Source organism: Gavialis gangeticus, unplaced genomic scaffold (assembly GCF_001723915.1).
Source record: "Gavialis gangeticus isolate Ggan-Ray unplaced genomic scaffold, GavGan_comp1, whole genome shotgun sequence".
Taxonomy (NCBI): Eukaryota; Metazoa; Chordata; order Crocodylia; family Gavialidae; genus Gavialis; species Gavialis gangeticus.
In genome coordinates this window covers 111036034-111046481 of record NW_017729025.1, presented here as the reverse complement: position 1 = coordinate 111046481, position 10448 = coordinate 111036034, and the positions used below count along the sequence as shown (strand labels likewise).

The 10448-nt window shown below is 45.0% G+C and overlaps 2 long non-coding RNA genes across 3 annotated transcripts in view; one reads left to right on the top strand and one right to left on the bottom strand.

Annotated features, from left to right (window-relative positions):
• LOC109298967 overlaps nt 1-8531 on the top strand; it is an 18193-nt gene extending 9662 nt beyond the window's left edge. The window contains exons 2-3 of the long non-coding RNA XR_002097735.1: nt 3648-3654; nt 7654-8531. This is a non-coding gene — a long non-coding RNA (uncharacterized LOC109298967). The remainder of the gene's footprint in view (nt 1-3647; nt 3655-7653) is intronic.
• The window catches only part of LOC109298966, a 31242-nt gene continuing 23454 nt past the window's right edge, over nt 2661-10448 (bottom strand). For both annotated transcript variants that reach the window (XR_002097733.1, XR_002097734.1), the window contains exon 3: nt 2661-3323. This is a non-coding gene — a long non-coding RNA (uncharacterized LOC109298966). The remainder of the gene's footprint in view (nt 3324-10448) is intronic.

The following is a 10448-nucleotide window of genomic DNA, read 5'->3' as shown; positions in this document are numbered from 1 at the left end:
CTGGGCTCTGCTCTGCTGCAGGAGCCGCTGCCTTCTGTTGGGGGCAGGGGGCTATGGCCCCAGGTCCCTGGCCCCATAGCCCTGGCAGCTGCAGGTCCCTCTGGCGGGGCTGGAGTTGAGGGGTACCAGCAGGGTTGGGAGGGGGGTGAGAGGCACCAGCAGGGCCAGGGGGTTGTCAGGTGGCCTTTATTTTTAATCATGGATTGTGGGGGTTTTATCAGAGAATCTGAATTTTTTTTATCAGCGAAAACCAGGATCCCTGCTAATCACTAATAACCCCAATTCTCCCTTCTACAATTTCCTTTTCCTTTTATACATTCCCAGGTTGGTTTCCTGAATATCTAATGAGGTTCTAGGTGCTTTTGAACTCCATTAGATAACTTTGCTTGTGTAAAAAGAAACTTGGCTTAGGTTCCTAAGCTTTTCTATTCTGGATTTCTTTGTACAGTCTAGCACCCCAGACATATATTAACCCACCAACCTATCTACATCTGTGGATGACTGCCCAAAACATTAGACAATATTATGTCTAATTAAATAGTAGATTCATATCATATCAGTATGAAAAGACCATACATACTAAAGCATGAGGTAACACTGGTAAGCCACTTGATATAATAAAGTAACATACTGCAGATGGAAATTATATACTTAGGAAACAGTGAACTGGATACTGATCAGATATTTCTCATAGCAGCATGCAAAAGCACCACATTTTGTGTTACTGGTATTCCCTATTGATACAGAGAAGGGCTCATAAAGGTGAGCAAAATAAGTATAAAATTCTAATATGCCATTACCACAGTGTGCCTATTCACGTATATCAGGCTGGCCACAACAAATTTGATTTATGTTATGTAAAATTATTTATATTTTTCTGCATCATTTTTCCTGTATGGATTAGAACCTCTTCAATATGCACTTTAGTGAACTGCAGAGTTTATGATCTGTGTACCAGTTGTGTTCTCCTGTCTCTCAAACAAATAACAGCAGATACTGTGAAGAATTTTAACGATAAGAATTCTTTTTTTTAAACACAGTATATTTCAGCACAGTAGCTAGTAGACTATGAAATATTGTCACTGATTTTAAACTGCACCTGAAAAAATAAATGAACGAAGAACATTTTCTGATGCATTACCCTTACACTTTTCATTTATGCTTGTTCCCAGTTATGTGATTAGCAGGATTCTACTGGATCTTTTTTGTTGTGAAGAGCCATATAGTGAATGTAAATGTCACTACATTCTTTGCTACTGCAAGACAAGGATATACATGATTTGTACCCAATAGATATCTCCATTTGAAAAGCCCAGCCTCATTGCAAGCACAGTGAATTACAGTCTGGCCTTCTTCCACAATTTCCAGTGCTCACCTCAGGTTACAGCAGTTTACGTAAAATGAGATGTCGACTGGTATTGTGACATGGGATCTCCACCTGGTCAACAGTCAGCTTTCCTAAACATACTACCACTAACCTTCAATACTTATAAATGAATTCTGGTCACAGTATTGAACTGCTTTAGACCAAAGTCTCTGCTCACGTGTCTTTCAACAGGAAAGCATGGAGGCAAAGCTATAACAAAACAAACAGTGGGTGAGGGATATGTCAATAATTGTAAAATACTTTTCCCGCCTCCCACAGCATTGACAGCACTGTAGACACATATAAGAGACATGTCACCAATACTAGATGTAAACAGAACATAATAATGTAGGAGAGGACTCTCTTATGCAGAAGTAGTATTAGCCAATGCTTCTTACAAAAACATGAAAATAAGCTCCATGGTTTAGCCAAAAAAGACTTGTATGTAGCTTTGCCAAGATTGTAAGATAGAGGGCCCAACAACATGGCAAAACTGAAGTGACATACACTAAAAAATGAGTGGTTTGTGGACATCATGAGATAACTTACTACGTTAGTAGTCAAAAACCCTTTAGCTCAAATACTTCAGAATCTTTAGGGTGGGTTGAAATCCATATGTGAATTTCGAGACAGATTTCACCAACTGGATAGCTCAATTTCTAAATTCTCAAAAGGATTTAAAAAGAAGCAACAGTAGATAGATACAAACAAAAAACACCTGTTTGACACAATTAACAAAAATAGTAATAAAATAACTAGACTGTCAAGAAGTTTTTCCTTATGTCCAGTCTAAATTGGACTTCAAAAAGTTTGTGGCCGTTAGACCTCATTATCCCTTGGGGAACCCTGGTGAACAACTGTTCTCCCAGATCCTGGTGCACCCCTTATATACTTATAGGCTGCCACCAAGCCTCTCTCCAGGCTGAAGAGTCCCATGTCCCTCAGGCTCTGCTCATAAGGCTTGCTCTATTGGCCTTTGATCATGGGTATCTTTCCTTTGCACTCTCTCAAGGTTTTCCACGTCCCTCCTGAAGTGGGGGACCCAAAACTGGATACAGTACTCCAGCTGCGGCCTCACTAAAGCCGACTAAAGTGGGAGGATGACGTTCCTGGTTTTGCTTCAGATGCATCAGTGGATGCATGCCAGAGTTTGGTTTGCTTTGCTGGCTGTGGCATCACATTGGTGGCTCATGTTCATCTTGTGGTCAATCAAGACCCCCAAGTTTCTTTTGGTTGTGGTGCTAGTGAGCTTAGCACTGCCAAGCCTGTAAGTATGATGCTGGTTTTTCCTCCCATGGTGGAGCACCCTGCACTTTTCTACATTGAATGCCATCAGGTTTTTGCAGGAGGGCCAGAGCAGTGCCATGTAGTGAAAGATGTAGAATACACTTTCACATGATGATGCAGGTGAGAAGTGGGGCAGTGCTAGTGGGGTTGTCAGGCCTCAACAATCCCAGGACTTGATTGTATGTGCTGCACTGGTTATTAAAAGGGCAGGCTTGGGGGGGTTGGGCAAGCAGCTGTGGTCCTTAGCACAATGTCCAGTGCCTTATCTCAAGATCTTGGCATGCAGCCAGGTGCAGGAGGGGAAGGCAGATGGGGAGAGGGATATCAGTAGCTCTTGCTCCAGCGCTGAGTGTACAGCATATATCTGATACACAATGTGTCAATCAGGCTGTTACCATAACTGTTCCACAATTGACAGTGAAAGGAGAGGAACCCACAGCACAGAAAGACAGAATGATCTCTGTTATGGACTTACCTCCATAAGAAAATGACAGTGCTTAACTGTTTAGTTGAACCAAGGTGGTCTGCATGCACCCACAGTCATCATGGAATGAGGGTGTGGACAGTAAATTGCCATGAGGCTGAGTCTGGCGTTCCTGCTCCCTTCCCAGAAACACATGCTGGTAGTGTTTCCAGCCCCTTGCCAACCTCTTGTACTCTTGCTTGATACCTGTGGTATACAGGTAAACAAAAGCAAAGGTTTGGGCTTCCCACCTTGGCACAAGAAAACTTACCATATGAAGGCAGGGAAGGGGTTCCATGTGTTCTATTATACTGATTGTGTCCATGGGGCTGGGACAAGGTCAGCATTGTGAGGAGCAATGCAGGCAGCACTGGAGAGCTTGGGTTGCACACCCTTTGTTATTAGGGTTGGTGGGGAAGTTGCAGACTGGAGACACCCAGAGAACTGGGGCTGGTCACTGTCCAACTCAAAGTCTATCTCTATGTCCATGCCACTGTCCTGGAGAGGCAGAGAGTTCTTAACCTGGCTCAGTTCCATGGTCATCTCTGAGGTCACCATGGGGGCATATGGCTGAGTGGACCCACAGTGATGGTGTTATCCATGTCTATATCTATGTCCTGGAAGATGAGCATCATGCTTTCTGTGTGCTGGCATACACCATGTCATTTATCGTGGAGGACAGCTCCTCACTGTATGCGCGCATCCCCCTGTGTACATTGGACATATGGTTGGCATCATAGGCCTTCATGAACCACTAACTATCTCAGCATCTTGTATTTTGAGTGGCAGTGATGCCAATTGTGCTTGTGCCCATGGACTGCCATTTTCATGGCAATCCACTGCCTGGTTACAGTGGCTGGAACAGAGTGCCTTCTGGTTTTCCCCCTTTGGATGCCTGCTGGTTCCTCCCCTCCCTGCTATCAGGTCCACTATTTCATCCCAGTTTCAGCTGGTGGCAGACAGTGGTGGGGGTAGTCGGTGAGGTCATGGCTTGAGCTCAGGATGGCCTCATGGGATGAGTGGCATTCACACAACCAGTTCTGATGTTGACCTTGACCACATGGATAGTAAGCATAAGTGTCCCACAAGTCAATATAGAGAGCAATCAAGGGTTAAGCCAACTATGACTTATCATAGCCTGCAATAATGGCACAATGCATCCAGGATGTCACGGGAAAAAGTAATTGAACATTTTATCCAGCATTCTTCAGTGGGAGTTGACCTGGGACAGCGGGAAGGTATGACTATAAAGATGCACTTAAGTGCAGGATGAAACCCATCTCCCAGGAGAAATGTAATGTCCATTTACAGTCTAAGAGTCGGGATTTCTTATATCTTTCCTCACTTGCCCAGAAAGTCTTCTCATTGTTTTTCTGCTTTTCTTTCTTTATTTCATGGTTGCACTAGCAAAGCCCACCATTGTTTTACCTCTAAAGGTTTTTACAGTTTGGTTATGAAAACATAGCAATATATAAAGTACATAAGGTTACATAACTTATTAATAATTTTCAATGTAACTAAGGATATAGCATGCACATATACACCCTGTATACAATTGCGCCTGCTTACTAATAGTCTATTACTAATTAAACCTTAGGTTAAAACCTTCTGGCAAGCTGTTTCCTGTTGTGATTTCTTAAGTTAAATTCCAGAACTTACTAGTGGTTTTGCTTGGAATTTTGTTTACTTTAAACCTTTTGCTAAAATACTAACTGCAACACTTACAAAGTTACTGTAGTAAAACATATTTGTATATGTCTTTTTACTTTATAACCTGATACCATTTTTTGCTGAAGCACTTGGTATTTTCCAGTTCACAACAAAGGATAAGTCATAGGAGGTAGATGAGTGTAGTTAAAACTAATAAAAAAAATAAGTGCCAGATGTGCTTATAGTAGGATATAACTTCACCAAATAATAGTTGACATTGCATAGATGGCATCATTTGAAACTGATTTAGTTGCAAGAATTAAGGTAAAACAAGAGCATTGTCATTAGAATGCCACAAATAACACATCAGGAGATGGCACACTAAGATATATACTTCCTACCAATCAGCTGTGTTGCTTTCTTAATAATTGTTAGCATTCTGCATTTTCTTATCTCTGGAAAAACACAAAGTGTTTTACTCTTTCATAACTTCCCTGTGGAGTTGTTGGATTTATATTTAGGACCCAGATGCCTTGTTTTGGGGGAATGGGGTGGGGACCCACCCTCAGCCCGACCGTGACCTTTTTATTCAATAAAGGCAAATTTATTGATACACAGCGATAACAGAAAAGAAACAACACAAACAATCAAGCATTTTTATATATTTACCAAATCCTAGGGCTGTCAAAGTACATCTGGCCAGGGTGCAGACTTCCCCTTGAGGCTCTTTCTAAGGTGTCAGATGTTAGCATGTCAGCAACCTGGAGGTGGGATGCCAAGGCCCACACCCCACTCTAGTGGGTGGATAAGATGGGCTGGTGACGTGTCTTTTGTCCATAGTGGCCTCGGCGACCCTTCCTGGAGGATGTGGATGGGAACAGGGACCCTCTCAAGGAGGAGGACGGGGAGGAACCCTTTGTTACTTTGAACTCTGTTTTTGTATTCTCCTTCCCTTTTGATAACTCGTGATGACTTTTGATCCGTGTCTATCACTAGTTGGTCTCTCTTTGTGGTCACACATTCACGTAACTTTCTGGGCCTTTTTCTAACTTGGTCTGTTACCCGAAAACGGGGACTCAGCCCTCCCCTCCTGCTCTGGGGCCTTGTTAGCTGGTACCCCTTTATTTTATGTTATGAGACAGTACGGTACATGTCCCTAGTTTCCAGACTGTTTTCCAGACTATGTGTCCTTGTTGGTCTTGTTGTGTTAGACAGCCTGTCTGCTTTCAAGGCTGTGTGACTATGTGACTGTGTGACCCAGAGTCTTAGAAATCAGTTAACCCCTACTGCCCATCCTGAACCATTTTAATCCATATATGTATACCTATAATCCAATTTCCAAAAAAACAAACCTTTAAGTACCATTTCATAGATTTCATAGACGTTAGGACTGGAAGGGACCTTGGAAGATCATTGAGTCCTGCCCCCTGCCCCAGGGGCAGGAAGTCAGCTAAGGTCAAACGATCCCAGCAAGATAGACGTCCAAACATTTCTTAAGAGTCCAAAGTAGGTGCTTACACCAACTCTGGAGGCAATCTATTCCAGGCCTTGGGGGCTTGGACAGTAAAGAATTTTTTCCTTATGTCCAGCCTGAAACGTCTTGGAGGAGTTTATGACCGCTTGATCTTGTCTTCCCTTGGAGCGCTCTGGTGAACAGGTGTTCCCCCAGATCCTGATGTAAACCCTTTATAAACCTATAGGCAGTCACTAGGTCACCCCTGAGCCTGCACTTTTCCCAGCTGAAGAGTCCCATGGCTCTCAGCCTCTCATCATAGGGCCTCTGATCATGCACATGACTCTCCTCTCGACTCTCTCAAGCTTTTCCACATCCTTTTTAAATTGTGGAGCCCAGAACTGGATACAGTACTCCAGCTGTGGCCTCACCAAGGTCTAGTATAGTGGGGGATGACATCCTGAGATTTGCTTGAGAAGCATCTATGGATGCAAGCCAGAGTTTTGCTCGCTTTACCAGCTGCAACATTGCATTGGTGGCTCATGTGTATCTTATGGTCAGTCATGACCCCAAAGTCCCTTTCAGCAGTGGTGCTAGCAAGTGTAGCACTGCCGAGCCTATAAGTGTAATGTGGGTTTTTTTTCCCAAGGTGGAGTACCTTGCATTTTTCAGTATTGAATATCATCAGGTTTTCATCCACCCATTTTCTGAGCCTGTCAAGTTCGGCCTGGATCACCAGCCTATCCTGAGGAGCGGACGCTTTATCCCAAAGTTTGGTGTCATCGGTGAACTTGGCCAGTCCGCTTCTGACACCAAAGTCCACATTGTTAATAAAGATGTTAAAGAGTATAGGTCCAAGGACAGAGCCTTGGGGGACCCCACTGGTCATGGAGGACCATGATGATTTACTTCCATCGATTACCACTCTCTGGGTCTGACCTCGGAGGCAATTCCCCAGCCATCAGACTGTGATATAGCCGAGGCCGCAGGTGGCCAATTTTGCCATGAGGAAATCATGGGACACTAAATCAAAGGCTTTTTTAAAGTCAAGATATATGACATCAATCTCTTCTCTTTTGTCCAAGTGATATGTCACCTGATCATAGAAGGACACACAATTCTAAGCCAACAGAGTAAGGCTAAGATGTATATAATAGATAAATGGGAAAAATGGTTTTATAATTAAGACATTGGACTAGGATCTAAGAGACCATGATTAACATGGATTTCACATGTGAACTCAGGCGGTTGGTTACTTTTGCTGTTGGCACTTTTTGCAGCTGTAAACCCCAATGATCTGACTTGGATTTAGGATGGGCCAGTACAAGTGTTATAAAAATAGACTTTTTGCCTATTGCTTTTAATTTTATGTATTTTCTTGAGTTTTGCATTGCCTTAAGAAACTACAAAACTACATTTTGTATTGTTCTGTAGCTTGATATAAGTGCTCAACCTTTTACTCTTTTGTATGCTGTATGGGTGAGAGTGTGTTTGTGGAAAAGGAAAACATCAGCTGGCGACTGGCTGAAGAATGCAGACAGATAAAAGACCAAACAAGAAGAATTCACCCCAGAACAGTGAGAGAACAATGGCAAGCGACCTTCAAGAAAGAACACAGTGATAACCCAGCAAAAACCCAGAGGACTGGGTGAGTTGACAAGGCTGTAAAACATGGGGTGAGACGTATCAATTTTGGGTCTTGTTCTGCATGTCATCCTGGAGCATCAGTTCGTCTAACGAGATGGACTGGCAGGAGCCCAGCTCCTACTTGTGATCAACTTAGCTGGCCACTAAGTTGAACCAATCACTGATCAGACTGGTAATGTATACCAGCACAGAACAGAAATTGGGGTATGAATGTGGTATGTGTGTGTATTAAGTGTTTAATCAATAAATGTGGCGTCTTGCCTTCTCTTCCCTCATAAGGTCTCACTCATGATTTGAGCAATTGGCAATTTGTGTAGTACAAGGGCCTGGCCCTCACTGCTGCTTCTCACTACTACTCAGGGTCAGCATGGATGAAGCCTCCCCAGTCCTCTGCTGCTAAAGCCATGCATCGTCCAGCCACTGTGTGGTGTGATCAAAGTCCTTGCCCGCTGAACTCCCATGCCACCTGGATCTTACATTATCTACACCTATATTTTCCAGTCTTTTCTACTACTCTTGATCTTTGAAAGAAAAAAATTCAGGACAAGGGCCTTGTAACTGATTCTATGCTCTTAGATGGTACTTTTAGGCATAACTGGAATACAAAAAGGCTGACTCCTAAGTTCTTATTTAGATTTCCCAAAAGCAATCTGATTTTTCTAACTATATGGGCATGTCCAGATGAGCCTGCACATGACTCTTGCTGCGTCTCAAAGCAGTTTGAGACATGACAAGAGGCACGCTGGGAACAAAAAAATGTTCCTTGTGCTGCATATTTGTAGTGGGCGCTCAAAATTTGATACCTGGATATCCAGGTATCAAAAAACAAAAATCCCACAGAAAAAAAGCAGGGCCAAAGTGCCAAAGTGTATAGATATTTAGAATCTATTTTATTATGATGATAGAGGCACTGGTAAGCTATAGCCCCCCAACAGGGCCAAAGTCCCCCAACACATGCCCACAGCCCCTCAACAGGGGCCACATGCCCCCCCGCAGGGGCTATCGCCCCCTCCCCCACAGGACCTATGTGCCCCCTGTGTGGCCCCAGCCCCTGCTCCCTCCCCCAGGCCCCCCGATCATTTCCCCGCCCAGTCCCAGCCCTCAATCGCTGCCCTGCCCAGCCCCAGCATCCCTGCACTCACCGGCTACAGCAGAGGCAGACCCCATGGTCCCCTCCTCCAGCTCCCCCAACCCCCTACTTACCTGGCACGAAGGCGGGTCCAGGTTCCTGCAGCCTGCACCCCTGCTTGCCCCACACAGACAGGCAGCGTGCTTCAGCACCGGGTCAAGAGCCAGCCATAGAGATGCTCTGGCTAGCTACCAGAGCATCTCTCTGGAGGACCGAGCCTTCAGTTACCTTGGTCCAGTTGCCTGCCCCTTTTTTTCGCCCAGATTTTTTTTTGACCCCTTGATATCCAGGTATCTAACATTGCCCCTGTGCTGCAAATCTGCAGTGCAGGGAATGTTTTTTTGGTCCACACATGTGTCTTGCAGCATTTCAAAGGGGTTTGAGATGCTGCAAGAGGCACGTGCATGCTCATCTGGACACACCCTGTGAGGCTAAAGGAGTCTGGCTAAGAAATGTACTTAAAGCCATCTTGGATTTAATAAAGCCCCCAAATCAAGTAAGCATCTTCTCCCTCTCCCTGCTCTTGGCACCCCCTTCATTATGCTCTGTGTGTAATTACACTTCCCCACCCCTTTCACCTCTTGCCATCTCTACTTATGCCTTTGGTTTACACAGGACGGGAAAACCTGCCTGCTGCCAACACTATCCCAGCTGGAGTTGTGTGAGGAGCCAGGTTCATCCAGGGACAATGGCAGGTGGGTTCCCCCTCCCTGAGCCTGTTCCTGGTATGGTGAGGAGCACTGGTGAGGGGGAGCAGGCAGGGAGGGGAAACCCACCCTTCCTCCACTACTGCCATTGCTGCCACTACCCCTGGCTGAGCCTAGCTCCCTGTACAGCCTGGCTGGAGAATGGTAAGAGTGGCTCTGGAGCTCCCCCATCCCTGGGTCATCCATGGACAATGCAGCTGCAGTTTGTGGAATGGTAGGGGAGGGGAGGGGAGGGGAGGGGAGGTACAGGTAAGGGAGGAGGTGCTGAAAGTAGAGAAGATTCATATCTTCTTCAGAGACTTATCATAGAATCATAGAATCATAGAAATAGGGTCAGAAGGGACCTTGTAGATCTTCAGGTCCGACCCCCTGCCTGGGCGGAGGAAAAAGACTGGACTCAAATGAGTCCAGCCAGGTAGTCATCAAGCCTCTTCTTAAAGATCCCCAGGGTAGGAGCCAGCACCACTTCCCTAGGAAGTTGGTTCCAGCTCCTAGCGACCCTAACTGTGAAGTAGTTCTTACGGATGTCTAATCTAAACCTACTCTCTAATAATTTGTGTCCATTGTTCCTTGTCATGCCAGGGGGCACTAGGGGAAACAGTGTCTCCCCTAAACCCTTCTGGTCCCCCCTAGTGAGTTTATAGACAGTCACCAGGTCCCCCCTCAGCCTTCTCTTGTGAAGGCTGAACAGGTTTAGGTCCTGCAGCCTTTCAATGTAGGGTCTGCCCTGTAGTCCCCGGATCATG